The sequence below is a fragment of the Calonectris borealis genome, chromosome 14 (assembly GCF_964195595.1).
Source record: "Calonectris borealis chromosome 14, bCalBor7.hap1.2, whole genome shotgun sequence".
Taxonomy (NCBI): domain Eukaryota; kingdom Metazoa; phylum Chordata; class Aves; order Procellariiformes; family Procellariidae; genus Calonectris; species Calonectris borealis.
This window is the reverse complement of record NC_134325.1, coordinates 6,560,163-6,577,332: the sequence shown is the minus strand read 5'-3', so window position 1 is coordinate 6,577,332 and position 17,170 is coordinate 6,560,163. Positions and strand designations below refer to the sequence as shown.

General features: G+C 36.3%; 1 protein-coding gene across 4 annotated transcripts in view; it reads right to left on the bottom strand.

The window, feature by feature from the left end:
* The window catches only part of SOX6 (SRY-box transcription factor 6), a 375,857-nt gene that overhangs the window by 319,082 nt on the left and 39,605 nt on the right, over positions 1–17,170 (bottom strand). For all 4 annotated transcript variants that reach the window (XM_075162744.1, XM_075162748.1, XM_075162750.1 and 1 more), the window contains exon 2: positions 4,057–4,127. The gene's annotated coding sequence lies outside the window, so the exon portion shown is untranslated. The remainder of the gene's footprint in view (positions 1–4,056; positions 4,128–17,170) is intronic.

Below are 17,170 nucleotides of genomic sequence, written 5' to 3'. Positions count from 1 at the left end.
TACCTCATGGTGCAGCCACGTCATTTTACATTGGTATGTCACAAATGTTAGCAGAAAAGTAGGCAGAAGAGGATAAAGACCTCTGATACCTCCAGCACACACATGCCAAAAAAGTATGGATGTTGCAGCAAACAGAGCTTCTAGTAAGGCATCGCTTTGCTTTCTTAATAGGAATTTTGAAAGAATCAGCTCTTTATAGGAGGAGGTAGGTGATAAGCTGATAAACACCTCCTCGATGAAAATGCTGATGAACAATTATATCTTATGAAGACAAAAATGGAGATCAACTTTTTAAGAATTGAGTTCAGTATATTGCTTTTCTAGAAAGCATAGACACTATATTTTCCCAAATAAATTAACTGTAATTCAGTAGAACACCAGATGTTACCAATTAAACCCGTAAAGGTAAATAGTGCCAAAGCCACATATGTCTTCACTTGCTCCAAATAAGCTGTGTCTTCTTTGACTTTATCATGTAAATATTCACAATTTAATAGTATTCTCCTTTTAAATAAGCTGGTACAAATACAAAGCACAAATCTATTTAGTCAGATGCTCCATGATGTAAATAAACACACTCTCTAAGTTTTAAATAGGACCATTCCAAATTAAACCCAAAAAAGTACAAAAATTGCCTTAAAAATAAGATTGAGGAAAAAATATTAAATACTGTGTTTGAGCATACTCCCTGATGATATGCTGATTGGAATAAGCGTTCGAAAAGATAAAAGTTTACCTACTCACAATCTCAGTTTTGTTGTGTTATAATGTGTGTGCATGTGTGTGTCCCCTAAGTGTTTCTATTTTTGTTGTTAAACCTTTTTGGAAAAAAATTGCTGCTGTTTGTTTTTAAAGCAGTTTTAGTCTCAAATGCAATCATATTATTTTCACCATATTTTCAACACAGGCTTTTCACTGAAGAGCAGTTCTTACAAGACACTGAAGTTTCATGGGCTTTAACACCATTCATTTCAGAGTTTTTTACCCCTCCTCTGTCAGTGTTTTCACTTTGTAGTCAAGTCACAATAAAATGTTTACACAGAAACCAAACTGCTAGTAAAAAGGTATTTCTGATTGCTGATGTACAAGCAAAATTTGTTTTAAATGCTGTGTTATTAGAGGACATTTATTTTGCCATCTGTAACTTTAAATAACTATTGCAGTTTACTACTGGACAAACCTACTTGAGAAGAACAATTAAATAAATTAAACCATGTTCGGACCACATTCTTGAAAAAAGTAACGTTTAGTTAGGACAATTACTCTGTGGGCATAACACAAAAGCACAAATGTCACATTTTCCATGAAATTTACTTTTGTATGAATCATCAATCCTGTTTTCTCCTGAACAAAACTAGCCAAATATGACAAAAAACCCCAAAGTTGTCTGAACTGGATGATCCAAGTAATTACATGTTACAGCAGAATGCATCTATGACAAAACTTTCAAAAATTTGAGGAAAAAGTTATTATAGCCCCTGGTTGAAATAGCTTTAGTATAGACCTATAGCAGTATTTAGCTGATCTCGCTGTATTCCCATATAAAAAATAGGCACAGTTTCAAAGATCAGTCTTCCTAGCACTGATCTACACCCCTTCCCTTTGGAGTATAGATCAAACAAACACACTCTAAAAACATGCCCAAATATTATAACATACCACAAAAAAAGTATACGCTTCTCATGAGCATTTTTTAAATGCTGCTTAGAATTGAATCTTCCTAAAACTCCTTATATATGCCAACTTTTTGTCTTCCACACCAACGCCCCAAAGCTCCCTTCTTATATGGTATCATTTGCTTAGGGCCCGTTTGTTCAGCCTCAGGTCCTGGTCCTGGTTTCATCAGCTTCCACCATCGCCTCACATGAATAAGTATTTGCAGAAATCAAGCCTTTAAATTGAAAGATACTTGAGGTAACAACCCATCCTATTAGTCTATAGAGCACAGTGAAAATTTATGACACTGTACATACTACTGCGACTGAATAGTAAGAGTCTATCTGCTGAACTGATGTATACTACCTATGGAATATCTGCAAGTTCAGAGAGGTACAATAGAGATCATTTAAGAAGATCTAAACCTGTATTACTATAGAATGTGTATTTCAATCCTGTTTTCAGTATGTGAGGAAACACCGGGCTGAATCCATCAGTTGTAAATCCTACATTTTCTTTTCAGTTTCTGTGAACATAAGGTTTGCATATGTTCCTAGATATATAGTGCTAAATACTAAAATAAGTCCTTTAATCAGAGAGCAAGGACAGTCAGCCATAGCGTTAGCTTCTCCAGATATTCATGTCAGTGTGACTGAACTCTGAGTTGCAGAGAACACCTATAAAAGGTCACAATGCTGTAAAGTGTCTCAACTGTACTAACAACTAACAGCAGCCAGTGTAAAGTTGTGTGATAACAACAGTCCATACTTCCCATTAAAGTTGAAGTACTTACTTAATTGACCTAAACACAAACATTGTTTTCAAAGTACTTTTTATGTCAATTTTGTTCATCGCAGCTTTTTGTCATTGTCAACCAAGAAAAGCAGGACTCAGACCAGGATTCCGCAATATAATTACTAAAGCCCTTTATATGTTCATAATACTACATGAACATGAATTAAACAATACTTACAGGTTCTCATCCAATTAGCCTGGTACGCACAAAGAAGTTCACCACGAATCTACGATTGTATTTATTCCATTGCTTTGATTGGAAAATACACCATATTGAGGTATAAAGAGGTACTGTTTGTATTGACTGATATATTACTATTTCCATTTATAGACGAGAAAAATGAGGCAAAGAAAGCCTAACTGATTGCCTGGAAAAAACATGCAGTGGCAAAGCCAGGAAGAGTTACAACAAATTCCTCGCTCGCAAGTCAGTAATCACTTTACATTGCCTTCTCATAACTATTTTTCAATGGTACTATTTTTTAAAAATTGTTTATTTTATTTGATAACAATATTTTCTTTAAATATGACTGACAATGCTCATTAAAAAGATGCTGACCTGTAAATGAAGAAACTGCAAATATAATAGCAAAACCATATATGAAAATAAACATTTGTAAAGAGGAAGGGTTAGTACAAATTGAACACATTTCCATATTGAGGGGAGAACCAGCCACATTTTTCCCTGATGAATGTAGTTTTGTGAACATCTTTTTCCACAAATGATTGAATAAATATTTATTCATAAACTGTATTTGTAACTTAAGAGAACAAACTGCATAGATTGGTTTCATTTATACTACCTCATGCAAGAGGTACTGCAATAATTTATATCATGCCAAGTCTAAGTCCCATTAGATTTTCCTTATTATACTTGACTAAAGCTGAAGACTATCCAAAACAGCAATTCTGAAAGCTTTCTATTCGTTGTGTAAATAACTATCTTCCTCCCAGATCCTCTCCTCTAACTTTCCCTTTCTCAAAGCATTTATGCATAGGCCGAGTCCCATTTGCTTTATTTGAACTTGGGCATACGCTGAAACATCTTCTTGGGCCATGGCCTAAATGAGTACAGTCTCAGTCATTCTGCTGCAACCATAAAGGTCAGCTTTCTCCAGGGTATATAAAAATACATTCCCAGTTCAGCAGATACTGGTTGTCCTAGTGTTTCCTCAATAAACCCATGTAGCATTTGCTCTAAAAGTCCCATCAGTCTTGAATCACAGCCCCAATTCATTTCTAGAAATAATTTTCATCACAACAGCAAGATGCACTGCTATCATTAGCAAGTGTCACAACTGATGTGTTACTGTAAGCAACACTGTTCTCTCATTATTATTATTATTGTGAAAGTGAAAAGAAAACTTGAAATAACAGGAATATTGACTGTTAATTCAAGCACCTGTAGCCCCTCTGAATAACTGAAGCATAAGTTGGTAGCAAAAAAACAACAAAAAGTTTAGAAGTAGTTAGGTACATTTCTTGATAAAAGAACATTCTAAAACTGTGATGTGACAGCGACATTTTAAAATAGCTTCCATTCTTCCTCTTAAAAGGCTATTAGAAAGATGCACGTAACAGGAAAATTAATCAGTAGATACTTACAAATACACAAGAAAATCAGCCCCAGCTCCCAGAAATCACTGGTAAGATGCTTTTGAATTCATGAAACTGACCTGAAAACATAAAAGAAAAAAAGTTGAAACAAAAGAAAGCCCAGAACGGATAAATGTTACTTTTTGATTATTATAGAATAGTTATGATTTTTAACTATGAACTAAATAAAACAGCACACAAGACTGTTGTCACTATTTCAGCCAAGTAATTTACACAGAATTTGTTTCCAGGAAGCCAATACCAAGAGAAACAATTATTTCATTGTTCTGCATCTCACACCATAGCAACCTGGTCCATTACAGCTTCTAAGAACTATCATAAATGCAAGCATGGTTATCTTTTAATAAGGAAAATAGCTGTGAGGGGTTTTTTTGGCGGGTTGGGGTTTTTTGTTGGGGTTTTTTGCTTGGTTTTTTGTTTTCAAGTGGTACAGAACATCAACTACTTTTTTAAAGTATTTTGTTAACAGCATTTTGCAGCTTAACTGGTGTAAAATAACATTGTTTAGGTGTATTTAAGTGGAACCCATCTAAGGCAAAATTCATACAGAAAGACAGACTAACGATTTTGTTCTCCTACAGTCTAGATCCCGGTTAGAAGCTTAGCCTAAGTACAATGCGTTCACTATAAGGCATGATTAAATCCAACATTTTTTCCTGCATACCCCTCAGTTCTAGTTGGAAAGGTAACAGATGCAACTCAAACCCACAGAGCTCGCCTTATAAAATTCTTTAACTAGCACAATGACTCACTTTATGCCTCTAAATATCCATGGTTTCCTCTCTCCAGAACCCCCATGCATTAGAAGGTAGTTCAGTAGTTTATTTTTATTGTTTGGTCTACATACAGCACATTTTTAGTTCTTATGAAAACAAAGAAACTTTGTTGCACAGCCCTTGTTTTCTTTCCAAAATGTGAGGATGGATATGGGTAACATTAAACTGAAAATAGTAATGGAGCCTGAGCAACTAGGTTAGGTCAAAACCTTTTTGTTCTCTGGGAGCTATCTGATTAATTTGCAGTTCATAAAACAGTGGGTGTAAGCTCAGTTTAAAAACATGTAGCTATATTTAAGATGAAATCATCATTTTTGTTAGCCTCCAGTAATCTTTAAGAAACACCTTCCCACAACATTTCTGTATCCTAAAGTGCACCAGCCAGTACTGCACAGTGCCTAGAGACAAGGAGAGAATACCAAACTTATCTTGATGTAGAATATCCTCCTTATTTCATACTCCCACCCTGAAGTGCATATTATTCATTCCAACCAAGCCCTCCCCCATCCTGAAAGTACATATTTAATTGTGTCTTCTCTCCTGTAATACCAACAGAGAGTCAACAAATCTCATTTGCTATATCAATGCAGTGTTATTATATATTTTAAAAGCAAGTCTGAATCTCATTATCAATTGATTTATGCCATTAGTGTGCTTTGGAGCCACCAATTAAACAAGGACAGTGGTTCATAAAGTCACAGTTAATTAATCCAAAAGAGTATAAATACACTTTAACGCACACCACCTCATGTAGAGAATTTAGGAACAAAGCACCAAACCTTTTTTCTGGGCAAGTAATTAGGGGGAAAGGTTAAATATACAAAATTTTAAATTTTGCTTTAGCACTCAGTTAATCTATCAGGAAAAAAGTTCCGTTTGGTAAAAAATCCTGCAGAATAATATGTATGTGAAACCTTGATTCCTACAGCAACAGTGCAAGTGAGGGAGAAGGCAGAACAGGGCTAACCATACCCAAGGATCCGGAGCAAATGAAGGCTTGTTGCTCAGGTAACACCTCAGAACTGGGAGTCAGCTGCAGACTTATCCATTACATAGCTGGTCAGGGTGGGGGGGGTGGGGGTGGAGGGGAAGAAAGGGGGAAAAAAAAAACCAACCCCAAACAGCCCAGTCTATTCAAAATGGACTCATCTGAGCTAGACTGTTGTATTTAGTACATCATACAAAACTGACTTTTCCTTCAACCACACCCCCTTGTAAATTAAATAAAATAGTGGAATCAATTAAGTGTTCAGTAATAGCAGTAGTCTACCAACACAACCAGAGTATAAGTAAAATGCTGAAAACAATCTAATTGACCATAAATAGTTATTCAGAGTGAAAATTCAAGTATGAGAACCTGGGGAAGAAAATGATACCTGTTTCTTACTGCCTTGACTCATTTTACCTTGCACAGTTCCTTGCTCAAAAGATAGACGATATAGCTAACACACACACAAAAAAACAAAAGCAAACCTCATGACCTAATTAGATGAAGAAGTTGCCAACTATTTTTTTTTCTCTTTTACACCTGTAGTCCTATATTCTATAGCCTCGCATCATTTTTTTTCTTTTTAGCTTTCCAGGTAATTTTTCTTAAACCGAAAAAATAACTATTTTCTTATCCATGTAGAAAACCCTCTGTCCATCAAATACTAACATCATAAAGTTTAATACAAAATTTCTATCAGGTGTATCCTATACAAATCATATAATTAAATATAAATTTATTACATAAATAAAATAGACAAAGAACTAATACTATACAGGTCAGTAGTTGTTCCATTAGATTTTTTAATACCTGTCTCTTTTATCAATAAAAGACTTGCATCATGTTTTTAAAGGTGTTTGGGAGGCCAGCTCCCGCCGATGTTGAGAAGACAGACCTAACCCTTTCAGAAGTCTAGCCCTTATTCTATTAGCTTAAACCATTTACACTTTCACTTTAGATGTCTTGAGTTGAACTCCAGGTGACTACACGGGTGAATAGTTGTTGCATAAACACATACAAGAACAAAGTTTTCTTTAAATTATTCTGTTGATTTAATTGGTACAAGTCCCACCAGAAACTTCAGTCAGATATTTTGCAGTCAAAATGCTCACAAAACATTCTCAATACCTGCAATTTCTGCAGGTATTTCAGATGCTTGTTTGGAAAGTTGCTAGCGTTCTTATTGAAGACTGTCTCTCCCAGTCCCACTTCCACTAAAGGGGAAAAATAAAGCTGTAAGAGAAACCTATGCTCTGATTTCAGGTACCTTTGCCAAAAGATGTTTCATACTTAAATCGGCGCATAGCACAAACCAAGTGAAAAAGGTTATGTTTTCTTTTTCCTGTGCTACAGCTGACTTTCTGTTCTACCACTCTGTTAAAATGCCAAAACTTTTGATGGCAGAGGAAAAATACAGCGTAAAGACCTAAATCTGTGTACCAGTGACTCCAGTGCTCTGGCACTAATCAGCATTCCAACCTACAAGCTGAAGCATGGCTGCAAGGCAGGGAAACTGAGGCAAAAGCAGATGCAATATAGCAGATCTATATGAACTTACTGGCTATACTTCTGTGACACTTGCTGTTGAAAACACCCAGAGGTAACACACCATGGACTCCCATGGACTCTTGGAAAGTAGAATAAAAAACCCAAACGACACAAACTGCCAACACCATGAAAACAAGAAACCACAAAGACAGGGATTTACAAAAGGACCTAAGGGTTCAGGCAACCAGCTTTCAATGAAAATAGCAAAGGTTGATTATCTTCTCGTTTGCCTCAAAAACTCCATTTAGAAAGCCATAAAAAGGTTACATTTTAAATGAAAATGTTTGCTTCAAAGCAAACATCATAGCAGTTTTCATGGTCTTGATTGTTTGTTTGGGTTTTTTTTTTCAAAAAGGAAAAGGTGTCCTAACGTCAGGTAACATGAAATAAAATCAACGGCATTTCCGCAAACACCAAAAAGTCACAGGCCTAGCTTAAAAGAAGCGTTAATAAAGTTAACCATCTCTCATTGACTTGACTAAGAATACTGTACAGTCATCCAAAAACTTCACAGAATCCTTCAAAATAACTCACTTTTCAAAAAGCTAAGCTTTTGCTTGTCCTGCAAGCGCATATTGACACCAAGAGAACACTGGACATAAAACAGATTACGTACATCCTAAATGACTGCAGGATCTTGTATGCCATAAGAAAACCAAAGAAAATTCCATAAATAGCCAAATGTCACTTATAAAGCAGTCCTCTTTTTGCCCAAACACCGTCAGCTCTAATAATTCCAAGAGATTTTAGTTTTCAGAACGTAAGATTTCATCACTTTTGGAAAGCAGAAAAAAATTACTCATTTTATAAAATCTTTAATTAAAATATTCTGACTCTTCTAAGATAGAAACTCCACAGGTAGTCTGCATTTTCTGTGCACAGTCATCAGTGTGCATGAAGAAAGCCTGCAAGTAAAAAATGGAAGCAGTTATTTAGTAAAAAGCATGGCATCATGTTGTATCATTTGAGAATGTGGCCTATCATTGTGGGCTGCTGGGACTGAAATATGTACCGTTCAACAACTGTTAAAAAACTATTTTCAGAATTATAGCATGATGTGAAATGAGAAAAAGGAATAATACAGAAATGAAGCTATACATTTAGGGCCTGAATCACATAACAATTTCACACCCCGAAATGTGCAAAATTTCGCAATTAAAATGTTAATGACCTGTAAGCCCCTAACCACAATCTCAAAAATTAAGGGGGCAGTAGGCTGATTATGATGAGATCCATTGAGTTGGATTTCTAAAAATCTTACTTAATTGAGGTAAAGGGCACTGTTTCAAGGTGATTCAATGAAGAATGGTTTACTTACACACAGAAAACTTTTCATACACAATCATTTTGAAACAGGAAAGTAAATACAGGAATTAACCACTATAGATGAGACTTTCCACCAACGACACAAGGAAATTCCTGTTATCTGCCCCTTGTGTCACTTCTCTTCAATGGCCCGGGATTGTATTTTACTGCCTTTGCTGGCTTGTTTCTTAAACTGTTCACTCTCCTTGGTTCCATGCATTAGCAAAAAATAAAAAACAAGCAAAAAAAACCCCAACCAAACCAAAACAACCACAATGTTGTTTACCTAATGCTTTTCATTTTAGAATAGACCCTCGGCAATGATCCTCATTTGGATTTTTGTACTCTGTAACAGAGATTGCAGCCAAATGATCTATCAAGGGAGGAATCAGAGCGTACCACCTGTTACGACACTGGTCATTTTAAAACATGTTGCATCACAGTGAGGTAATAACAACAACACGGTGCATACGATGTAAACATTAGTCTCCAAAACTCTGGACTCAGTCGCTGCCTTTGCTATAGGTTTTCTGCTCAACCTTCAGCAAAAGAGTTTCTTTGTGCTTCTTAGTTCCTTATTCACAAAAAGGGGCTACTATTTCCTCCTTCTGTAACAGTGATGCTTTACAATTCTACATATCAGAAGCTGTGATGTCGTTATTACCAAAACGAGGCTCAAAAAAATACCTAAAATAGGACACATCTCCACAGTGCTTTGCAGGGAGATGTGAGCTCGCTCTGCCCACACTCGGAGATGACTGGCCATAAACCCACTCTAATCCAGTTTAGCTATGGTTAGCACTTACGTAAACTACATGACTTCCAGTTTAGTGCAACCTCACATCTGCCTACAATAAGCATGTCGACATACACATACAATAGATGGTGTTTCTGTAAACTACCTCTTAAAAAAAGGAACCCCGCAAGCATCACCACTCAACAGTCGGTCCCAGTCTCTCCCAAAAGGGTATCACTCAGTTGTGGCACATGATCTGGCAGCATTATACTATATAACTGACTGGAAGAGCTCCTTATGATCTCTTCTGTAAAGGCACATGCATTTGCAAGACTGCATTATGTCTTCAACAGGCAGCTCGTGAAGGTTTCTCTGCTGTGTGCCTGCGTAGCCATAAAGCATCCAATCACTACAGGACCGGAGCACAGAATACAAAATTAAGGTCTTTTGGCTGTATCACTTCATAGCATAGCATCAGGTTAAGACTAAAAAGGATTTTGATGAAAAACGTACTGCACGTGTCCAGCAACTAATTTAAATGTACTATTATACCTGCCACCAAAGTTACACTTGAAAACACCAAATTTTCTAATTCACTGTGCAGATGAAAGAAATACCTAAATATGTATTTATCCTTTTGTATAAAAGGAAGGGGGCTAGCATTCCAGATCTGATAAGCTCTGTACTCATACTTTCAAGCAGATAAGAACCACAAGACATACACCACGCTGCTTGGAAGGCTGAAGGGAGAGGAGGAACTCCAGTTATAACTCATGGGTTAGAGATAACAAAAGCCTCCTCGGTGGCCCGGGGAGGCTGCTGGGCGCTGCCGGCTCCCTGCTCCCACATCAAGGGACTCAGCTTTCCCAGCAGTTCTTCCACCAGCCCACTGCCACTCACATGATGTAGCTATGACACAAAAACTGCTTCTGAACTTCTTGTGAGCTATGTGCTGTTTTGATAGCCACAGGCTGGGTCATTCTGAATCAATACGAAGAAAACAGAGAAAGCTTTCCAAACGGGTACGTTTCTGTAGTGTTTACATATACAGATCCATGCGCTGAAGGCACTGCAAGGCAAATTAAGCCCAGGACGAAAAGTTACAGCATTAAAAGCCCCAAGAAGTATGGCTGGTGTTCCAAATACCAGAAACCCTTCCAATCTGTGGTGCTGCTAGAAGGATATATCAAATACAGAGAGAGTTTTACAGCAAATAAAAACTGCACTTGGAAAGTTACTTTCTACACCCAGAGAAGCAGCGGTGTCCAAGGACATGGCTTGGAAATGGCATCCAGGGCCACTCTTCAGAGACCCACATTTGTCACACAACCATTGAAATCAGCCACACGAAGTCAGGCATGGCAGCTCTGGCATCGACCTGCATTACAATATTTGGCAACTTTTTTCTCTTCTCTCTCTCTGTGCCTCAACTGTACTTTCTCCGTTTGGAATGATAGCTTTTTAATCTCTTCCTACGTGTGTACAGGGAGTTGCAACCATAACAGAGTCTCAGGGCGCTACTGCAAAACAATTTCTCAAGGGTTCTCTGGATACAACTTTAACACAAAATAACAACAATGTTTTTGTTTATTATATAACATTATCATTATGTAGTAATTGCATTATTAATAATTAATGATATTAATTTATTAATATTAATCATAACATTATGTAACAATTGCATTATGCACAAAGAACAACACACATACCAGGAGCTGCTAGCCTACCACATTGATGTATTTTTTCTTGACAAATTGTATATCAGAATTATATTAGTAGTTTTTGGCTCCCTTTATCTTTTGAATACGTAACGTGTCAGGTTCCCTGCTCTTTCATATTCAGACCAATTTTTAAAGTAATTTTACTGAAGAATTGGCTGGCTTTGTTTAAAAGAGGGTATTTTCTTTCAGCTCAGTCATATGACCGAAAAGGACAGTATAAAAAGTATAAAATGTTATTCAAACTGTATTCAGCATGCAGTTAAGTCTCTTTAATGAGCTTCATAAGCTCTGGACTGGACTAAATTGAAATTCAATTACACAAAAATGGAATCACATTGACTTGCGATTCAAAACACCGATCTATATTTACAGCTACATATTGAATTTATCCCCAATTTTTTAATATATTATCTATCTATCTATATATATATATTTCTATTTCATCTACAATTATCTCTGAGCAAATAAATGGTCTTTTTGGAAAGAAAAATTAAAAAAATTCCATGATGGTATTTTCCTTGCTAGACAAAGCATCAAGAATTATGTAGAGCTGTGAACAGTTAAATAACATGGGAGGCTTTGAGTCATTGTACATCACTGCTCAAAGTCTGAAGCTGTTGCACACAGAACATGGAAAGGGTTTAGGACACGTCTTCATCGGGTTCTTTCATTGGACTTTGACTTTGAACACCTACTAAATTGTACTTGTGCTACATTTACCAGATGCAAACTCCTTGGCACAATTTTTGATAGTGTATTACCTACATATGCATGAGAATACTTGGAATAGTAACAAGAAACCTCTTAAACAGGAAACTAAAGCCCTCAAGCAGAAAGATATATATGGAAATGTTAATTGTGAAAGCCCGGGTTTACCATTATTTCCAAGAGCTACAAATGGTAAGATAGCTGAAAAGTATATCTTATTTTAGAGATATCAGCAATAATACTAGTGCATGGGAACACATTACCATATTTAAAATGCCAGCATAAGTATATACCATATAGCACTTGGATTTGAAAATTCCCTGAAAATTGGAAATTCAACCTGTCACAACTGCGGTGTACTTACACTACAAAAAAAAAAAGATTGGTGGTTTTGATTAAAAAAAAAAAAAAAAAGAAGAAGAAGAAAAAGAAAAATGCAACAATGTACCCTTACCTTCAGGATTTAATATAAGCAGGTTGTGAGCCAAATGGCCAGGAGCTAAGTCAGCTGTACACAAACTCACATTTTTTTCTGACAAATCTATTTTGTAATATTATGATGTAAGTGTGCCATTTGCTCCCACTGAAACTAGTGTTGATCCAGACAAAATATTGGGGTTCTGTATTGGAGAGTACTATATTACTGAAGCTCAGATTTTCGAAGTTAGTTAAGTAGGACATAAAAAACAATTAGGCGGCCTTAAGAATGTCTGCCTTCAGGTCTACTCCCTGGATTCCCTGAGGGACAAAACCTCCTTACTACATATCTTGGTTTTTTTTTTTTTTCCCCAAAACCCTGAAACATAATAATTATAGCTTAAGTCTTTTTTTTTTTTTTAAAAAGACCTCCTATACTAACTTCCCCTCTCAGCTCCGATTTTTGAAATTCATTTCTACTGACATAATAACCAGAGAAAAGGAGGTCCAAGCGCTCTCATTTTAATTTCACTTTAGAAGAATCATAAGTAAATAAAACTTCTTTCTTCAAGGATCCGTTCAGTCAGTCAGAATCCCATCTTGCACACGTATCCTCTGTCAGAAAGCGGTTCCCCAAGTACATGGCACAGAGTGCTACCAGGAAGGATATGGCTTTGTATTCTGCCCAAAGGACCATTCTATTTGTGATTATCTACAATAATCAAACCTGCTGGGCAAATAAATCACATGAAAAAAGAAAAAAAAAGAAAAAAAAAAAGAAGAACCACATTACCTCACCAAGCCCGCAAAATAAAAACCTCTCAGCCGCCTTTCAGTCTCTCCTAAAGCATGACTACTTCATTAGTTATAAAGCAAGCAAAAAATTATGTTTAATTAAAGAAAGAGTACACCTTGAAACAGAAATTTGCCTTCAATGGTAAAGCTATCAGTTTGATAAGAATTCAAGCTTTGGACACTTAACCAGGTGTTTCTTCTGATTTTCACCTGTGACATCTCTGTCAAAATCTTCTTTGTGATTTTGAACAATACTTGTTCTTGTCACCTATCATCTAAAGATTTTGATTTCCTTTTTTTTTCTGCAACATTCACCTCTGCAAGATATTTTGAAACTAGAACTGAAATGTGTTCACCATAGATAGAAATCCTTGCAGGCAATATTGCCCGTCAAATAAATGATACAACGACCCCCAACTCCCATCTATGTTAAGACCAGTCATGAGTACTAACAGTCAAGCAGGTTAAAATGCTAAAGCACTACTTTCTATCAGTCCATAAAGATCAGCCTTATGATCATAGCCTGGTTTTTGTACTGTGTACAGAGATCACATATTAGCAAACCGTGGATCTTGCAGTCAGAGTGCCCTGCGCTTTAGGACAGACTGTCCTAAGGTACAAATTTAAAGGCAAGTTTGGGGGAAGGGTTCTGTTTTTCACGTGATGAAAATGATTCCTAGCCTTTTTAGGTAGTCACATAAAACCGTATCCCCAGGCATTTACTAGCACCACTCAACATCTCTGAGCCTCAGGCTATCTGCACCTGCCCTCAGCATGATCCTGACAGGCAGCAATGAAAAGCTGACGGCTAGAGGGGTGGTTACTAGGTGCTTTGCATATGATATTTCAAAAATGTAAATGAAATACTGATCTTAAAAAAAAAAACAAAAAAAAAAAAACCACACACTCAAAAAGTTGGCATTAATCTGGATAGCAACCCTAAAAGTTTTACAAAATTAACTCATCAGCCTGACACGTCTCATTACAAGATCTTATCACTGGTTTAACTAAACAAAAGAAAATAATGAGAAAAGAAAAATATACAGGGAATAACTTATATTTCTTTAAAAAGAAAGTTCTTTAGGAAGTGCTTCAAATATGTTTTTGTCTTGTGCTAAATGAAGCAGCTATTGCTGTGGAATTTTAGGGTGTTGTTTTCTCCGTTTTCTTTTTAACGAACACCAGAGTGAACATTACAGCAACATCCATCAGAAATCATTAGAGCACAAGTTGTAACTACTCCCCAGCCACTATGAAGTATGTAGGTTGCTTTTTTCTTTTTTTTTTTTTTTTGTAAAATTACTGATTCCTCTATTTTACTTCAACTAGACGTACTTTGCTTCTTTGAGCTAGAAATTTCTCTTTTTCCAGGTGACTCTGCCCTCTTTTTCCAGCATATGCACCCTTTGGAATGCAGTGCAAAGTTTATTACTTATGTATAAGTAATCTTACAATAAAACTTTCTGGGAAATCAAGGTAAAAGGAAAGGTTTAAAATCTTAGCCAATGCCACTCTCAAGAACCAAAACCACATTAATAGATCATCTTTCCCACTTGACAAAGTTTTTAATCCTTATTCTTCTCTTTCTTCATTTAAGAAACTGTAAAATGTTAGTTATAGTTCCAATGATCACGTTTATGATTTCATTTCTTTTATTGCTAACTACTCCTTGCTTCCAAATAACTTAATCCTTTGCTTTCTTTCCAACCAAGTGCATTAGGGTGGTACTGCAGGTCGCAGCTACGTTCAGGACCCCATTGTTCTCAGTGCTGCGTAAATTGCCATAAAGGGTCTTGAAGTTCTAAGAGGACATGCATTTTGAAAGTATCAACAGATACGCTACTCAGTGTGAATAAATGTGGTCCCACAAAAAATATATCAAACCCTGGGGACTCCCCTGCTCTCACAGGAAGGCATGGCTATTCTTGGAACCAGGGTTGAAACCCAGCTGTACTTGATTTGTTGCAGGACAACCATGATTTTACTGGATCTAGGATTTTGCTCTTCATTCTGTCACTCCAATGAGGTAAGGAATCTCTTAGAAATTTTCAGAACTTTGCTGAATTATCAATACCTGATAATTCACCACAAAGTCAGACGCTATTATTATTAATCACCACAAGTGCACCTATATAATGTTTCCAGATGAAATTCTGAAGTACCTCATGAGAAATAATTTAATTATTAATAATTTAAGAATACTACAGTTGGATGATATTTCTTCTGTACAGAGTGCCAACATAAAGTTTGTGGAACTTTCACACCATAATTTGAGGACCTAGGAGGGAGATGAAGCAACACACATTTCTAATACTCACACCCTGTACTGGGGTCGTTTCTGCAATTAAGCAACACCTTAATCACAAGTCACCTCCTTGAAAATCAGGCAATAAGATTCTACTCAATAAGATCAGAGATAGCAGAATTCCAGTCTAAGCCACGTAGAGCTTTGCAAAAATCAGTAAAAATACTATTAAAACATTTTAAAAGTATAAAAAAATACATTACTCTTAGAAGTCAGATGAATCCTCTCTGTAAGCATGCTGACTCCGATTTTAAGATGAACTAATCACAAGTTGCTTAAGTACATGTACAAAAATTAAGAGATAATTATATAAAAAAATTTACAAAGTGGCTCAATGCCAACAAGAGAGTCTCCCATCAATCATATATGATACTTCTCTTGATACCTCTCCCTACCTGGATAAGCAGCTGTGCTCTACAGCAAGTCCCAACAATCTTTAAAACCTGGCTCCTGCAGACACGGTAAGAGGGTCTAAAAACATAACCAGTTAGGCCCTTCTGGTTTTGTTCACTGTTATTTGGCAATATAAGAAGGAGGATTCTCACATTTTATAAAACTCAAATTTCACAGCATTTCACAGTTGCGCCAGTCCAATCCTACAGAAGCCAAAGAATTTGCATGATATAAGTGATGGCTGTACTTGGCCTCATTATTTCAACTATGCTTCATCCAAGATGTATTTCAACAAGCTGACCCTATAATCACACTAAGGTGAAACTTTCAATGATTTCGATGACAATAACAACTAGAGTTTCAGACAAGAGTAATACTATTCTTTTGTAAAAACTGGAAGCAAATACTAACATAACCAGGTTCTCTAACATCACTAGGACTTAGTAAATATATACAAATGCAAGAAAAAAAAATCATATGCAGAACACTTCATTCAAATACATACAAAGTCCTCTGCGATTTCAGCACACAAATTACTGCTATGCTGTTATTAAGGCTGGCTAGAAGGTATTAAAATTAAAAGTCAAATTTTAACATTGCAGAAGCAAATCAATCAACACTTCAAACTTGTATGGACTTACTTTATGAAATCAAGCAACATTCCGGGAGTTATAAAATGTGCTGTGTGATCCGCTATTTAATTGTTTAGATTCTCTAAATGTGGCCTGTCCAAGTTCCTCCAATGGGAAAATCTCCTAAAAGAACAGACCACTCTTGAGCCATCTCAGACTAGACATGGAAAATAAATATCGTTATACACCTGAACCCAAAATGTAGGATATATTCATATTGTAGGAGAATTATACATTAACAGCACACTGAAAACTGACTATGCTGGGAAAATATCAAGCTACTCGAACAAAAAGAGTCTTGTTCATAATATAGTTTTTCCACTTTGGAAACATAATTTGGCACCCTTTCTATTAGGCCCAAGTATTCTGAGTTTCAGATACTCCTACAGAGAGGCTAAGTGGCTTTTATTCAGCTACATGCAAAGAAATATATGGTTTGTTCTTTTTTCTGTCTGAAAATAACTTGTCCACTCTGATAAAAAGTATGCTGCTAGAGAGGTTGGTAATTAAGCCTTTGGAGTTTGCCATCCATTAAAACTTGGTGATCCCACCCAAAGCACTTCATCATCAGAACCATCTGGTGTTCTTTCTGCACAATTACCAAAATACAGAACATATTTTGACTTGGCACTTGCATTTGGTAGACACTTTAGTCATTTTATAAGCAACAAGACAGCATCTTGCCAAAGCACGGCCTCAAAAGGAAATTTCAACACACCAGAATCTGACTTCTACCCTAGGAAGTCCTACCAGAACAGAAAGAAGGAACGTCTTCACC